This window comes from Balaenoptera ricei, chromosome 1 (genome assembly GCF_028023285.1).
Source record: "Balaenoptera ricei isolate mBalRic1 chromosome 1, mBalRic1.hap2, whole genome shotgun sequence".
Classification (NCBI taxonomy): domain Eukaryota; kingdom Metazoa; phylum Chordata; class Mammalia; order Artiodactyla; family Balaenopteridae; genus Balaenoptera; species Balaenoptera ricei.
Genome location: NC_082639.1, coordinates 28,972,188 through 28,987,897, shown reverse-complemented (window position 1 = coordinate 28,987,897; position 15,710 = coordinate 28,972,188). Strand labels below are relative to the sequence as shown.

The window sequence follows — 15,710 nt, the reverse complement described above, 5'->3', positions numbered from 1 at the left end:
ATTTGCAAATATTAACTCACAAAGATGTATTATGTTTCATTAACTCTATAATTTTATCTATATTATGTTGGTCACTAATCCATTTGAGGTTCTTCTTTATAAATAGTATTATGGGAGAACTCAATTTTATTTTTCTCCCTACCAGTTTTCCCACACCATCTACTGAACAATCTATATTTAACTGATCAATTTATAATGCCAATTTATCTTATTAAGTTCTGATCTGAGTTCTCTCTGTTGTCCCAGTGGTCTCCTTGTCTGTTCTTGGACCAGTCTCATATGTTTTCATGATTACTGGAGTGTTTTATTATGTTGTAATGTGGGGCAGGGCAAGTTCCTTTTCTTTCTCTAAGATATCAATAACTTAGATATTCATGGAAACATTTATTCAAAATAAATTTCGAGTCCTTCCCCACTGCCCCAAACTATCAATACAATAAGGAAAAGAAACATATCTAGTGCCCTACATATAGTAAATAATCAAAAAATATGTTGGGACTTCGCTGGTGGCGCAGTGTTTAAGAATCCGCCTGCCAATGCAGGGGACACGGGTTCGAGCCCTGATCCGGGAGGATCCCACGTGCCGCGGAGCAGCTAAGCCCGGGCGCCACAACTACTGAGCCCACGAGCCACAACTACTGAGGCCCGTGCGCCTACAGCCCCGTGCTCTGCAACAAGGAGAGGCCACCGCAGTGAGAAGCCGCACACCGCAGTGAGGAGTGGCCCACCCCCTGCTTGTCACAGCTGGAGAAAACCTGCACACAGCAACAAAGACCCAACCCAGCCAAAAATAAATAAATAAATTTATTTTAAAAAAAATCTGTTGGTTAAGAAACCCTCAAATAATACAAACTCGAGAGACAAGGCTAGTATGCTAAAAAAAAATTAGTGTATTAAAAGCTACTGACAAACTACAACAATAAACAAAATAAAAGAAGATGAAACGTAATACAGGTAACTGTAAAGTCTAAACACTTACGTTTGAAAAGTTCAACTGCAATAAGAACAAATTAGAGGATCTAAACTTACCCACTGCTCTCGTGCAAAGGGGCTTTAGGTGACTATAAATCCAAAATCAACTAATACTGTGATGTAGTTTCTTCAAAATTAAAGAACTCAGGTTGCATATATTTAAATACCCAGTATAAGGCAGGTAACCATCCCATCAAGTATTACACAGGTCATTTCAAACTCTGGAGTACTCTGTTCAATTTGGAAAATACTTAAGACCCTAACAAATGAAACATAATCATAAAAAGGTAATCCTGATAGAAACTCACATAATATGAGCAAAAATAAATCAAATTAAGGACTCTTAGTCTAGAATAGGAAAGAGTCAAAGGAAATTAGAGAAGTCTTCAGCTATTTTGACAGACTGTCATGTGAAAAACTGAGTAGAGTATCTTCCTTGTATGGGAGGACAGAATTAGGACAAATAGTTGGAAAATATAAGGAGCTAGATTTTGGAACAAAAATTTCCAACATTTGCTAACCACAAGAGTTATTCACGAGTGGATTACACTATCTCATAAAGTACCTGAGTTCATCCTTGCTAGAACTGTTCAAAAAGCACTTATGTCAGAGAAGATACCGACTAGAAGATTGAAATGAATAATGTCTACAATCCCCTCTAACAGTAAAATTTAATTAAGAGAATATCAAATAATGTAACTGCAGATCATAGCATCAGATACAGAAACTCCTCTATAAATAATTACACTAAATATTGATTTGAACTTAAGGCTTCTGAGCCTTTACAAAATGGTATTAGAATTCTATGTACATTGGGCAATTTTAACTTTAACCTCTTACTAATATGATATAATTAAATGATATATTTAGACTTTTAATGGAACTTTATTGTGCAAGTTAACAAAATGACAAATGCAGGAACTGCAACTTGTCATTTTTTTCTCTCAAATGATACTGTAGCAAAGGGTAGTTTATTAGAATATTCATCAGGCAGGCATGTGAAACTAGAGGAAAAACTCTAAAACAGTAATTTATCTAGTCATCTAGTCAGCTGTAGCAGCAAAGGTACTCACTGTATTATGAAGAAAGTTTGAATTGAGAAATGGCCAACTTGAGGAAACTTTAAAACATGTGGTAACATATGTACTGGAGAAAAATAAGTAGACATGAGTTTTTAGTCCCACTCTGCCACTAAATCGTTGGGAAATTTACTTGGCCTCTCTGAATTTAGTTCCTTTATCAATAAAAATGAGATAATAGTCTCAGGGCTGTTATAGGGACCATGTGGGATATTAGTGAAAGTACCTTGGGGGAAAAAGGTAAATATGTATCATACTATTTTTATATAAAAATTTAAGCATAATTATCTCAAAATCGTACTTCAAGAATGATATTGAGGTACTGAAGTCTTCCTAACAACAAATATACATTACAATGCAGTAGCATCAAATATAGTAAATAATACAAACAATGAATTCTAATTAAGTTAGAAACTGTGAACTGAATTTTCTCTACATTGTAGTTTGTGGAGCACTAGTCTTTTATTATAACAATGAACAATGGGGGGAGGAATCTTTTGTTCAAATGTAGAAATTTCAGGATAACTTTTTTTTTGTTGTTGTTGTGCCTCTGAGTTATAACTCAGAGTGTATCTTTACGCACTGGGCTTAAAAGACTCATGGCTTTTCAGGATAACATTTTAAGTGTGTACTGTTAAGCCAGCTTCTTAGCTTACAATAAAAAGTAAATCTACCATAACCAAAGTACATAAAATATTTTAACTTCTAAAGCAGTATGTAGGAAAGAAATTTGGGAAAGAAAATCTGAGTAACTGGGTATAAGAACTTCTAACCAATCTTTAGTGGCTTCCTTTTACTAATAACCTTAGTCTGAAGAGGGAAGAATTCTTGCAGAGAATAATATGATGCATTTTTGTAAAACCTCAGGACAGAATTTTAAAATCCTGAAGAATATCTGGCAATCACTACAAAAATGGAACCTCCCTGAGTACATTAGGTCTTACACAGGGCTACAGCCTACCTTCCCACTCTTACCTCAACCACCACTTCCTATATTCTGGTACCAAGTCTTTTGACTCCATCATGCTCTGGTGCACAGACTGTAAAGTAAAATTTAATATTGTTTTCAGTAAGTTCCACTTTACCACCTGACTCATACAGCAGAAAAATGGTAGGAGAGGGAAACTTTAATGTAAAAAGGAGAGGAAATTATTTTCCTGTTAATTGTTACTATAAACTCACAGAGACCCATCTTCATCTCATTTTTAGGTACCTCTTAATTCTCTGCTCCCAAAAGATAGAATGGGAGATATTATTTTAGTCTTTAGGAGAAGACGTAAAATAGTATTTTCCTCTAAAAGTGACTATTCACCTTAGTTTAGTATTCCCAGCTACAATAGATTAATTTGCCACTATAATACAGACAGAACAAAGGAAGATTGCTAAGGTATAACAAGACGCTAAAATCACCCAGAGGTTTATAAAACACCGCGAAAACAGTTGACAGCGACTCCTAGTATCCTTCTAACCTCTAATTTATCTTCATAACTCTGTACTAAGTAGCAGAGAAGGTAGCCATACCTTTGCATCAAGTTAAAGTTTAAAGATTCAGAGTAGAGCAGAAAGGAGTTATACTTTAAATCAACTTTTTAATACCTTATAAAATTTGTAGTACATCAGAGCATTTTTTTAAAAATTAATTAATTTAGTTATTTTTGGCTGTGTTGGGTCTTCGTTTCTGTACGAGGGCTTTCTCTAGTTGCGGCGAGCGGGGGCCACTCTTCATTGCGGTGCGCGGGCCTCTCACTATCGTGTCCTCTCTTGTTGTAGAGCACAGGCTCCAGATGCGCAGGCTCAGTAGTTGTGGCTCACGGGCCTAGTTGCTCCGTGGCACGTGGGATCTTCCCAGACCAGGGCTCGAACCCGTGTCCCCTGCATTAGCAGGCAAATTCTCAACCACTGCGCCACCAGGGAAGCCCCTACATCAGAGCATTTTACCATAAATTATCTTCACTGCCAATTCATATGGGTGTGAATTCTTTCATAATCTTATATAACCACACTAGCTAATCTAGTAACCATTTCTAGTATTCACAAACAATTGATAGATTACTTTAGACTGAGCAATAGATTTTTTTTAAACATCTTTATTGGAGTATAATTGCTTTACAGTGGTGTGTTAGTTTCTGCTTTATAACAAAGTGAATCAGTTATACATATACATATGTTCCCATATCTCTTCCCTCTTGCATCAATAGATTTTTTTTTTTTTAATTTTTTTAAATTTTATTTATTTATTTATTTATGGCTGCGTTGGGTCTTCGTTTCTGTGCGAGGGCTTTCTCCAGTTGCGGCGAGCGGGGGCCACTCTTCATCGCTGTGCGCGGGCCTCTCACTGTCGCGGCCTCTCTCGTTGCGGAGCACAGGCCCCAGATGCGCAGGCTCAGTTGTTGTGGCTCTCGGGCCTAGTCGCTCCGTGGCATGTGGGATCTTCCCAGACCAGGGCTCGAACCCGTGTCCCCTGCATCGGCAGGCAGATTCTCAACCACTGCGCCACCAGGGAAGCCCACATCAATAGATTTTTAACTCAATGTGGCTTACACTAACAATTCTCCTCTAGAACACTTCTCCCTCAGGCCACCACTGACTTCTTAATAGACATAGCCTCTTTTCAGTCTCTACGGTCCTCGCTTCTTTTAGCATTTGCCACTGTGATCAATCCTTGAAAATCACGATCCGTGCTTTACTTTCTCTGAAACAGCTTCTACTTTGTCCTGGTTCTCCTACCTTTGCAATCTCTAAGTGTCTTCACTGGCAACCTGAAACAATAGTATCCCCAGAGATCTATTCTCAGTTTTCTTATCTTGACGCTACACACTCTCCCTAGCTTTTAACTATCACCTATATGCTGACACATCTCAAATCTCAATCTCGGGGCTTCCCTGGTGGCGCAGTGGTTGAGAATCTGCCTGCCGATGCAGGGGACACAGGTTTGGGCCCTGGTCTGGGAGGATCCCACATGCCACGGAGCGACTGGGCCCGTGAGCCACAATTACTGAGCCTGCGCGTCTGGAGCCTGTGCTCCGCAACAAGAGAGGCCGCGATAGTGACAGGCCCGCGCACCGCGATGAAGAGTGGCCCCCGCTCGCCACAACTAGAGAAAGCCCTCGCACAGAAACGAAGACCCAGCACAGCCATAAATAAATAAATTAAAAAAAAAAAAAATCTCAATCTTCACTTATTTCCTGAGCTCTAGGAGCTTATTTCGAATAATCTATTGAACTTCTCCATCTTGATGTTTCTTACACAATTCAACCTCCAAATAGTTAAGAGAAAATAAAAAACTTGGTCCTTTCACCATCTGTATTTCTGTTAAAGCCATCAACACTGTACAAGCAAGGAACTATGAAGCCATTCTTATCTCTTCCCTTTCTCTACACACCTAAATTATTCATTCTTCTTCTAAATCTTATATCTAAGCCTCTGCTCCACCGCCACTGCCACTGCTATTAGTTAAGTCTTAGAACACACTATCTCTAATCTACAAAAGTAGGTACCAAACACGAATTTTAAAAGATACATGCACCCCGATGTTCATAGCAGCAGTATTTGCAATAGCCAAGACATGGAATCAACCCAAGTGCCCATCAACAGATGAATGGATAAAGATGTGGTGTATGTGTGTGTATACACACACACACACACACACACACACACACAGAATGGAATATTACTCAGCCATTAAAAAGAATGAAATTCTGCCATTTGCAGCAACATGAATGGACCTAGAGAATATTACGCTTAGTGAAATAAGTCAGAGAAAGACAAATACTGTATGATATCACTTATATGTGTAATCTTAAAAATAATACAAATGAATGTATATGCAAAACAGAAACAGACTCACAGCTATAGAAAACAAACTTCAGTTACCAAAGGGGAGTGAAGAGGGGGGAGAAACAAATTAGGGCTATGGGATTAACAGATATAAACTACTATGTATAAAATAGATAAGCAACAAGGATATATTACATAGCACAGGGAATTATAGCCATTATCCTGTAATAACTTATAATGAAGTATAATCTGCAAAAATACTGAATCACTATGCTATACACCTGAAACTAATATTATAAATCAACTATACTACAAATTTAAAAAAATAGGGGACTTCTCTGGTGGTCCAGTGGTTAAGAATCCCTCTTCCAATGTAGGGGATGCGGGTTCAATCCCTGGTCGGGGAACTAAGATCCCACATGCCACGGAGCAACTGAGCCCACGAGTCGCAACTAGACAGAAGCCCGTGCACCGCAACAAAAGATCCCGTGTGCTGCAACTAAGACCCAACGCAGCCAATAAATAAATATTAAAAAAAAAATAGTATTAGAGGTGCTAGCGGCTATGCTGGAGTATGAGAAAAAATGGTTAGAAGTATTTATATTTAATTTTCACCTAACAATTACAAATTGAGATGGACTAAAATTCATGAATAGGGATTGATACTGGTATCCTCATTTAGTCCACATCAGACGATCAGGTGTAACATATGTAGGTACACAAAGAATCCAAAGAGAATAATGGGAGTTCTGCAACATAAGAGTTAACAGTGGAACTCCCACTCATTCATTCATTTTCAGCATGTTGTAACTTATTTCCGTTCAAGTGTGTGGCACATATTCTATCAGGTTTTGGTACAGTAATCAGAACACGTCAAATTACTAAATCTATTCTTAAATAGTTTATTTCAAAATATTGTTTCCCACCTTTAATTTTTCTATAGTTATGCAATGTTAGAATAGTAGTACATGTCCATAAATTTAAAAATTTTAAATGTGTGTGTATATATATATCTATATATATCTATATACATCTATATAGATATATATAGATATATTTATCTATTTATTGTTGAATGCATGGGTAAATATGTTTTAACTAATAGGGATGCATGATCAAAAGTTTGAAGACTACTGCAATCGCCTTCCAAATGTTCTCCAGGACTCTGGTCTTTTCTCTTCTCTAATTCATTCTCCCCACTGCCATTAGGAATGCTTTTTTTTTTTTTTTTTTTGGCTGCATCATGCCACTTGCAGGATCTTAGTTCCCCGACCAGGGATTGAACCTAGTCCCTTGGCAGTGAAAGCATGGAGTCCTAACCATTGGACCGCCAGGGAATTCCCTAGAAATGCTTTTACAGAACCCTCCTACACTGTTAGTGGGAATGTATATTGGTGCAGTCACTATGGAGAATAGCATAGAGGTTCCTCAAAAATCTAAAAACAGAGTCGCCATATGATCCGGCAATCCCACTCCTGGGCATATACCCAGACAAAACTATAATTCGAACAGATACACGCACCCCTATGTTCACAGCAGCACTATTTACAATAGCCAAGACATGGATACAACCTAAATGTCCATCGACAGATGAATGGATAAAGAAGATGTGGTATATATACAATGGAATATTACTAAGCCATTAAAAAGAATGAAATAATGCCATTTGCAGCTACATGGATGGACCTAGATATTATCACACTAAGCGAAGTAAGTCAGAAAGAGAAAGACAAATACCATATGATATCACTTATACATGGAATCTAAAATATGACACATATGGGAATTCCCTGACAGTCCAGTGGTTAGGACTCCGCGCTTTCACTGCCGAGGGCCTAGGTTCAATCCCTGGTCGGGGAACTAAGATCCCACAAGTTGTGTGGTACAGAAAAAAAAAAAAAAAGACACATATGAACTTATCCACGAAACAGAAACAGACTCACAGACATAGAGAACAGACTTGTGGTTGCCAAGGGGGAGGGCGGAGGGGAGGGCTGGATCGGAGTTCGGGACTAGCAGACGCAAACTATTATATATAGAATAGATAAACAACAAGGTCCTACTGTATAGCACAGGGAACTATATTCAGTACTCTGTAATAAACCATAATGGAAAAGAATATGAAAAAGTATGAATACATACACACACACACAAACACACACATAAAAAAAACTGAATCACTTTGCTGAGCACCAGAAACTAACACAACATTGTAACTCAACTATGATTCAATTAAAAAAAAAAAAAACACTGAAAAGAAAGAAAGAAATGCTTTTAAATATAGGTGTTCCTCATTTGCTCAAAAGCCTCCAGTGGCTCTCTACTCTTTCTGAATTCACAAGCCTTAGCATGGATTTAAGATCCTTTATAACCTACTTGCTGGCCAACTTTTTCAGACTCTAGCTACTCTATTTATACTGGCCTATTTCTGTTACATAAACATGTCATACCTTTGCTCATGCTCTCTCTCTATGGATTATTCTTTCCCCTAGTCCACTGGGTAACTATTCAGCTCAGGTAACAATGTCATGTACCCTATCTTCCTCGCTAACCAAAAGCAGGAATCATTACTCTTTTATCACAGCACATACTGCACATCTCACAGAACTTGTCACTCTATACAGACTATATAATCCTTGGCAGGAATCATGTCTTATTTATCTTGTTATCTCCAGGACTTAGCACAGTGCCTGACACAAACAGGGGCACAATAAGTTAAACAGTTAATGAAAACATAGAGAAGATTTTAAAAATGATCTTTTTAAAAGTTACTGCAGGCTTTAGAATTATAGTTCTAGTCAGGATCCATATATCCTGAAATCTAGTACTAATAGCATTCTGCTTTGGTACAATAATATGGTACATTCAGATAACTGCTTTAAATTAATTTAACTCAGCCTAAGGAAAAAAATGGAGCATACTAGAAGTAAACAAGTCAAGGCACATCCTACAATGGAATACTATACAGCTGTTATTGTAATTTAAATCTACACAGATAGATAGATATTAGGAATAAACCCTACCTACTAGTCCCTGATGTTTAGACATATATTTATTTATAAGAGTATCTTTGAATTTCAAATATATTGTAGGAATATTAGCCAAAAGGTTAATTTCTACTGAGTAATTTATTTAAATGCTACTTTAAAAGAATTTTGAGATTTGAAATAATCACCATCTATTAACTTTCCTATCTTCCAAGTGACTAACAACTAACAAGGAAAATAAAACTTGCTTTTTCTTAACTGACATATTTTGCATGATATAGTTTCCCCAAGATAGCTAAAGATTCAAAACTATACCATTTGATTTTCACTGGCAGTGTTTTCTGGTGTATGTCTTCTAAACCATTTTAATCAGAAGTATACCCCTCTACAGATAAGACACCAAAAGAACAGCTGGCAAAAGAAAAAAATAATTGGACTTCATCAAAATGAAAAATGTTTGTATTTCAGAGGCTACCATCAAGAAAGTGAAAAGGCAGCACAAGGAATATAGCCAATATTTTATAATAACTTTGTATGGAATATAATCTATTAAATATCAAATCACTATTTTGTATACCTGAAACTAATAATATAATATTGTAAATAAACTATATTTCAATTAAAAGAAAAAAGAAAAAAATTTTTAAAAGGAAGTAAAAAGGCAAGGTGCAGAAAGGGAGAAAATTTTTGCAAATCATCTTATCTGATAAGGTATAAAGAACTCCTACAATTCAGTAATGAAAAGGCAAATGATCCAATTTAAAAATGGGCAAAAGACCTGAATAGACATTTCTCTGAAAATATACAAATAGCCAATAAGTGCACGAAAATATGGTCAATATCACTAGCCATCAGGGAAATGCAAATCAAAGTAACAATGAAATACTACTTAACACTCACTATGATGGCTATAATCAAAAAGACAGATAACAAATGTTAATGAGGATGTAGACAAACTGGAATCACCACACACTGCTAATGGAAATGTAAAATGATGCAGCCACTTTAGAAAAGAGTCTGGCAGTTTCTCAAAAGGTTAAACATAGAGTTACCATATGATTCCCCTCTTGGGTATACACTCAAGAGAAATGAAAACACGTCCCACACAAAATTCTGTACATGAACGTGCATAGCAGCATAATTCTTAAGAGCCAAAATGTGCAAACAACTCACATGTCCATCAGCTGATGAACTGATACACAAAATATCCATACAATGGAATATCATTAAGCAATAAAAAGGAATGAAGTACTAATACATGTTACAACATTATGTGAAAACGTGAAATGAAAGAGGTCAGTCACACAGAAGGCCGCATATTGTATGATTCTATTTATATTTAAATGTCCAGAAAAGGCAAATCTACAGAGACAGAAAGTAGATTAGTATTGGGCAGGGACTGCAGGGAGGGAGGCAATGGGGAGTGACCGCTAGTGAGTATGGGATTTCTTTGGGGGAGGACAAAATGTTCTAAAGTATGACTGCAGTGACAGTTGTACATTATCACTGTGAACATACTAAATGCCACTGAATTGCACACTTTAAATGAGTGAATCGTGTAGTATGTGAATTTTATATCAATAAGGATGTTATTTAAAAAAAGAATGTCCTGTACTTCCCTGGTGGTGCAGTGGTTGAGAGTCCGCCTGCCAATGCAGGGGACATGGGTTCGATCCCTAGTCCGGGAAGATCTCACATGCCGTGGAGCAACTAAGCCCGCGAGCCACAACTACTGAGCCCGTGCACCTAGAGGCCGTGCTCTGCAACAAGAGAAGCCACCGCAATGAGAAGCCCACGCACCGCAACGAAGACTCAAAGCAGCCAAAAAAAAGAAAAGAAAACAAACAAACAAAAAAACCCAATGTGTTAAAAAGAAAAAAAGAATATCCCTTTCTTGCACACTACCCTGTTATAACACTATGCCAATAATATTCCTAATAACAGTAGAAGAGAGTTTCTTCAAACACTCTGACTTGCTATTTCTATTTAAAAGCCAAAATCATATCAATATAGATTTTTTCCTTCTAAGATTCAATCATTAGAATTACATTACATCCATATGCACTATGCACAAACATTCAGCACTATGTCATTAATCATAATAGAATAGTAACAGCAATCATACTAGTACAATGATTATAAGATAATGCTTAATTTGTAAAAGAAAATTAAACCAAAACTTCGATCACAATCTATTACCAACTATTTCAACATTCCTTCAAATCTTTATGCAAGGAGATCTTGCATTTATAATCATGCTGCATACACAACTTTCCCCATCTATTTCACTATTTAACAATTTTGAATAAATATGGAACAGTCTATTCATGGTTTATCCTCATATATATTAAGTAGTTGTACAAACTAGCATAAAAATCTCAAGTTACAGATTTTATACTTCAGGTCATAATATTTCTAGAAATTAATTTTTAGTTATTAAGACCATTCACTTGTTAAAAAAAAAACTAGAAACATCTGAAATCTGCTTTACATGCTCTTTTAACTAATGATGATTTTATAATCAAATAATTAAATAGGAAAAAAAAAGAAACACACAGACACACACTCCCCAAAGAAGTGAGGAAAGGATAAAAAAAGCAACAGACAGAAAGTCTAAAGTAGAAAAATTGACTCACAAGATGATTCACAAGCATTTCCTGGATATTTTGTCCAAGAAAACTCTTCTGACTAAAGTGGAAACTTGTTTGGCTGCAATACATCATTCTACTATTATGATTAATGCCACAGTGCCAAATATTTGAGCATGTGGCATATGGACAAGAGAAACCTCATATGTGTTGATTTAAATACTGCTGCATTTTGGCCCATAACTGTTTAGTTCATATTGAAAAGGAATTGTAAAGTTCTATTTAGTTTCTTCTAACTTCTAGAATTCTAGTTGTTGAAGTGTAAGAACTGAACCAATTTAGGAAGCCCACCAACAATTTTAACTGACTAGTTACATGATATTTCAAAAATTGAAGACAAAAGCTAGTCTTTTGAAGAAAATAAAGGGAATAAGCTTTGTGGATATTGACATAAAATTAAATCAATATTATTAACAAAGTATAAAGTTGGTTAATGCCAATTTTAGAGTCCCAAGGAAGTCCTATAGCTCCTATCAAAACTCAAATAAAAGGTACACGATAAAAAAAATTTCCATTTGGGAACATCTAAATTACAGATCCTTTACTCCTACTGACCAATAACGTAAGAAGACATAGCAACATAAAGATGAAATACAATTAGGGATGCCAAAAGGACTGTAAGTTAAAACCAGAATGTACCACACTAATTTATTATATACATTTTCCTCCCAAACTTAACCAACATGTTGAGCATCTACATGTGAAACTCTATGGTACACAACTTCATATACACACATATAACATGTGATTATTCCTCTACCAAAAAAAAGGTAGGAAAAAGAACAAATCTAATAAACAATTTTGTTCTTTTTTACCCAACGTTATTGCCAATGCCCTAGTCCCTCATAACTCATCTGAAATACTAAAAAAAACTTCAATTGACATCCTTCTAAGTCCCAAGCCTCCAACTCCTACCACTTCCTCAATTCCATCCCATTTTGTCTTCAAGTGATTTTGTTTTTCTAACATTTTCATCATATAATTTTCCTATTCAATAAATAATGTATAAGAATTCTTCACTATATACTGCTAAAGTTAGGGGCAATTTTTTCAGGCAGGGCAAGGTGGAGAGGCAATAATAAGGAATTCAGCTAAGAAATATCTGTCTTAGACATTCTATCAGTTAAGAGATTTCCTTAGATTAATAGATGCCTTTTAAAAATGTAAACATCTACCAGAAAGGTCAGAATTATCCTTCATTCAAATTTACACATTAACACCCCAGTTCTGAGAAACAAGAAAAAGGGAATTTGAGAGTGCAGCATGAGACAGTTGGTCCCTGTAAGCCCAAAGACAGACAAAAGAGAAGGACACTAACATAAAGACTAACCTATATATCCTAGGAGAGAAGGGTAGGGCACTGAAAATCCATATCTAGGCATACAAAGCCCTCTATAATGTCCAGTTCTCTTTCCTGTCTCCCACCAACACACTCATCCCATTTTACTTTTATAAGCATTTCATTCATTTTACTGAGTATTTATTATGTGTCAATCATTGAGCTAAGATCAGGGCTACAAAGATGATAAAGAATATTACTTTTCATGAAGAGGTTATACTGAGAGGAGAGGGTAACAAATAATGCACTAAAAATACTGTAACGAAAGTGTACACCAACCAAGTACTACAAGGTCATAGTAGAATGAATTACCATCTGGCCTTTCGGCTGGAACCACCATCTTCCAATAATTCATCAAAATGACCAACACAAAGGGAAGGAGGAGGGGTACTTGCTATATGTTCTCTAGGCCTTTTAGAAAACACGGAGTTGTTCCTTTGGCCACATACATGCGAATCAAGAAGAAAGTGATATTGTAGATATCAAGCGAATGGGCACTGTTCCATAAGGAATGCCCCACAAATGTTACCATGGCAAAACTGGAAGAGTCTACAGTGTTACCTAGCACAATGTTGGCATCGCTGTAAACAAACAAGTTAAGGGCAAGATTCTTGCCAAGAGAATTAATGTGCCTATCAAGCACATTAAGCACTCTAAAAGCCAAGATAGCTTCCTGAAATGTGTGAAGGAAAACAATCAGAAAAAGAAGGAAGCCAAAGAGAAAGGTACTTGGGTTCAGCTGAAGCGCCAGCCTGCTCCACCCAGAGAAGCACACTTCGTGAGAACCAGTGGAAAGGAGCCTGAACTGTTGGAGCCCATTACCTATGAATTCATGGCATGATGGGTGTAAAGAAAATAAAAGACCTGGACTGTACATATGTTTCTCTTAATTGAGTAGAAGTGTTGTGTCCCTTCTCCCAAAGAAATATTTAAAGCACATTTTAACTGTGTCCGAATTCAGTGGGTGATGTCTTTACTTTTCAAATTTAGTTGTTTTTCTTCCTGAAAGATGTGAGGTAATTTGTTGTGCAATATACTCCACTGGTTAATAAACTGTCAAATATTATTTGTAAAAAAGAAAAAGAAAAAAAGAATGAACTACCGTCTGACTAAGGAGTTCAAAATGTTTGTCCTGAAAAATAATAGAAGTTTGCCAGATAGGTAAGGGCAGAGAGGGCATTCCAGGTAGGAGTTGCAGAATATGAAAAAAGATAAAGGTTAGAGCCAAACTAAGAAAGGTATGCTATAGTAAATTTGGGATGTTATTCTGTAGGCAATAGGGAGCTGAAAACATTTTAAAGTAGGGGAGTGATATAATCAGATTTCTTATTTAAAAGAATAAGTACGCCAGAAGTATGGATACTTAACGAGAATGGGGAGAGAAAGAAATGTTAGGGGAGACCAATTTGAAGATCATTACAATAGTCTAGATAACAAATAAGGGTCTGAAACCAAGGTGGTAGCAGTATGGATGGAGAGGGGCCAAATTAGGGAATAATTTTTGAAACAGAAGCAATAGGACTTGATAACCAACAGGAGGAAAAAGAAGGTCTAGTTTGGGAATTTAGGTAGAGGAAAAGAATATAGTAGTATGAGCGGAGTGTGGGGATGGGGATTGAGAGAATAAGTTGTTTTGACCTGTGTTTGAAGCACTTTATAGATATTCAGGTGTCAAGTCTGAAGCTCAGGAAAGAGGTGGAGGCTACAGCAAGATTAGGAAGTCATGTACTCATAGATGGTAGCTTATTGTAGTACCTGACCAGAACCTCCACCTTAAGCCTGGCTTAGGCTCACTAAACCTGGTTCTTCTCAATTGCTGTACCTTTGTTACTGCTGCCTTATCTTTAAAAAAAAAAAAAAAAGTGTTCTCTTTACTACACGATATGCAATTCTACCAACTGTTTAGATTAGCCCAATTCCTTTCCTTCTTGCTTTACAAATATTTCTTAATGACTATCAAGTCAGGATTCTGGAGTGCTGGTCTCACCTTTGCTACTAGAAATGTGTGTTGTTGAGTAAGCCTCTCAACCTTTCTGGATTTCAGCTACAAAAAAAGGTATCAGGAAAAAAAAAAAAAAGGCATCAGATTAGTTGATATCTTAGATTCCTCCACTTGTAATACTCCACAACTTGCTTCCTGACCTCAGAAAGAACTCTTTGTTACATGTTAATTATAACACTCATATGATGGTTTTCTTTCATATGTTATTACAAAGTCTCTTAGTGCTCATTCACTTCATATTTCTTATGTGTCTTATCTCTTCTACTAAATTACAAATTTCTTGACAGCAATAAATCTATGTTTTAAATGAAGGCTCTTAATAATAATACTTACTGAGTAAGAAAAGGTTGGGGTATTTGATAGTACAAACTAAAAGGCTAAGTTGAACATCATTGTTTTCTAAATATTTTGTCCATAAGTCTTTCTTTTTTTTTAAACCCTCCTTTGTGGTGTACACCATATCATAAATTCCTTTTCTGTTCCTGTATCATCTAAACCACATCCACATCCATAGTATTTGGGGGAAGTGAAAGAAGCTTATTGAAAGCAGATTGATAAATCTTTATATATCATATATACTTGTTCCTATAAAAGAGTAGGGAACAGTTAGGAGTTGAGGATCAGGAGAAGAGAAGGCATGAAACCATGACAACCACCATCATCTTAAAGGGAACATCACGAAAGGGGTAAATAGGGTCGAGGTGGGGTGGGGAGAAAAAAGAAAGCACCAATAAATATTACCTAATAGCAAAGGAAAAAATGCTCAGTCTGATTTCAAGAGCACATAAAAATGACTTGCACCTTTTCTATTATAACAGAGAAAACATGAATTTACGTTATAATGGAAAAATTTCAAGGCTGTTTGTAGATTTTTCCCATCATCACACCTCTGAAGTACAGTCAATT

The 15,710-nt window shown here is 36.4% G+C and overlaps 1 protein-coding gene, 1 non-coding gene and 1 pseudogene across 3 annotated transcripts in view; 1 reads left to right on the top strand and 2 right to left on the bottom strand.

Annotated features, from left to right (window-relative positions):
* Positions 1–15,710, bottom strand: part of LOC132348931 (protein argonaute-3) — a 118,824-nt gene that overhangs the window by 82,532 nt on the left and 20,582 nt on the right. The window contains exon 1 of one of the 2 annotated variants that reach the window (XM_059896926.1): positions 14,790–14,848. The exons of the other annotated variant lie outside the window; for it this stretch is intronic. The gene's annotated coding sequence lies outside the window, so the exon portion shown is untranslated. Of the gene's footprint in view, positions 1–14,789; positions 14,849–15,710 lie in introns of those variants that run through there. 2 annotated transcript variants of the gene reach the window in all.
* Positions 2,592–2,748, bottom strand: LOC132354954 (small Cajal body-specific RNA 1). Its single transcript, XR_009499476.1, has one exon. It is a non-coding gene; the product is annotated as a small Cajal body-specific RNA 1 (non-coding RNA).
* LOC132348924 (large ribosomal subunit protein eL21-like) lies at positions 13,159–13,665 on the top strand (annotated as a pseudogene).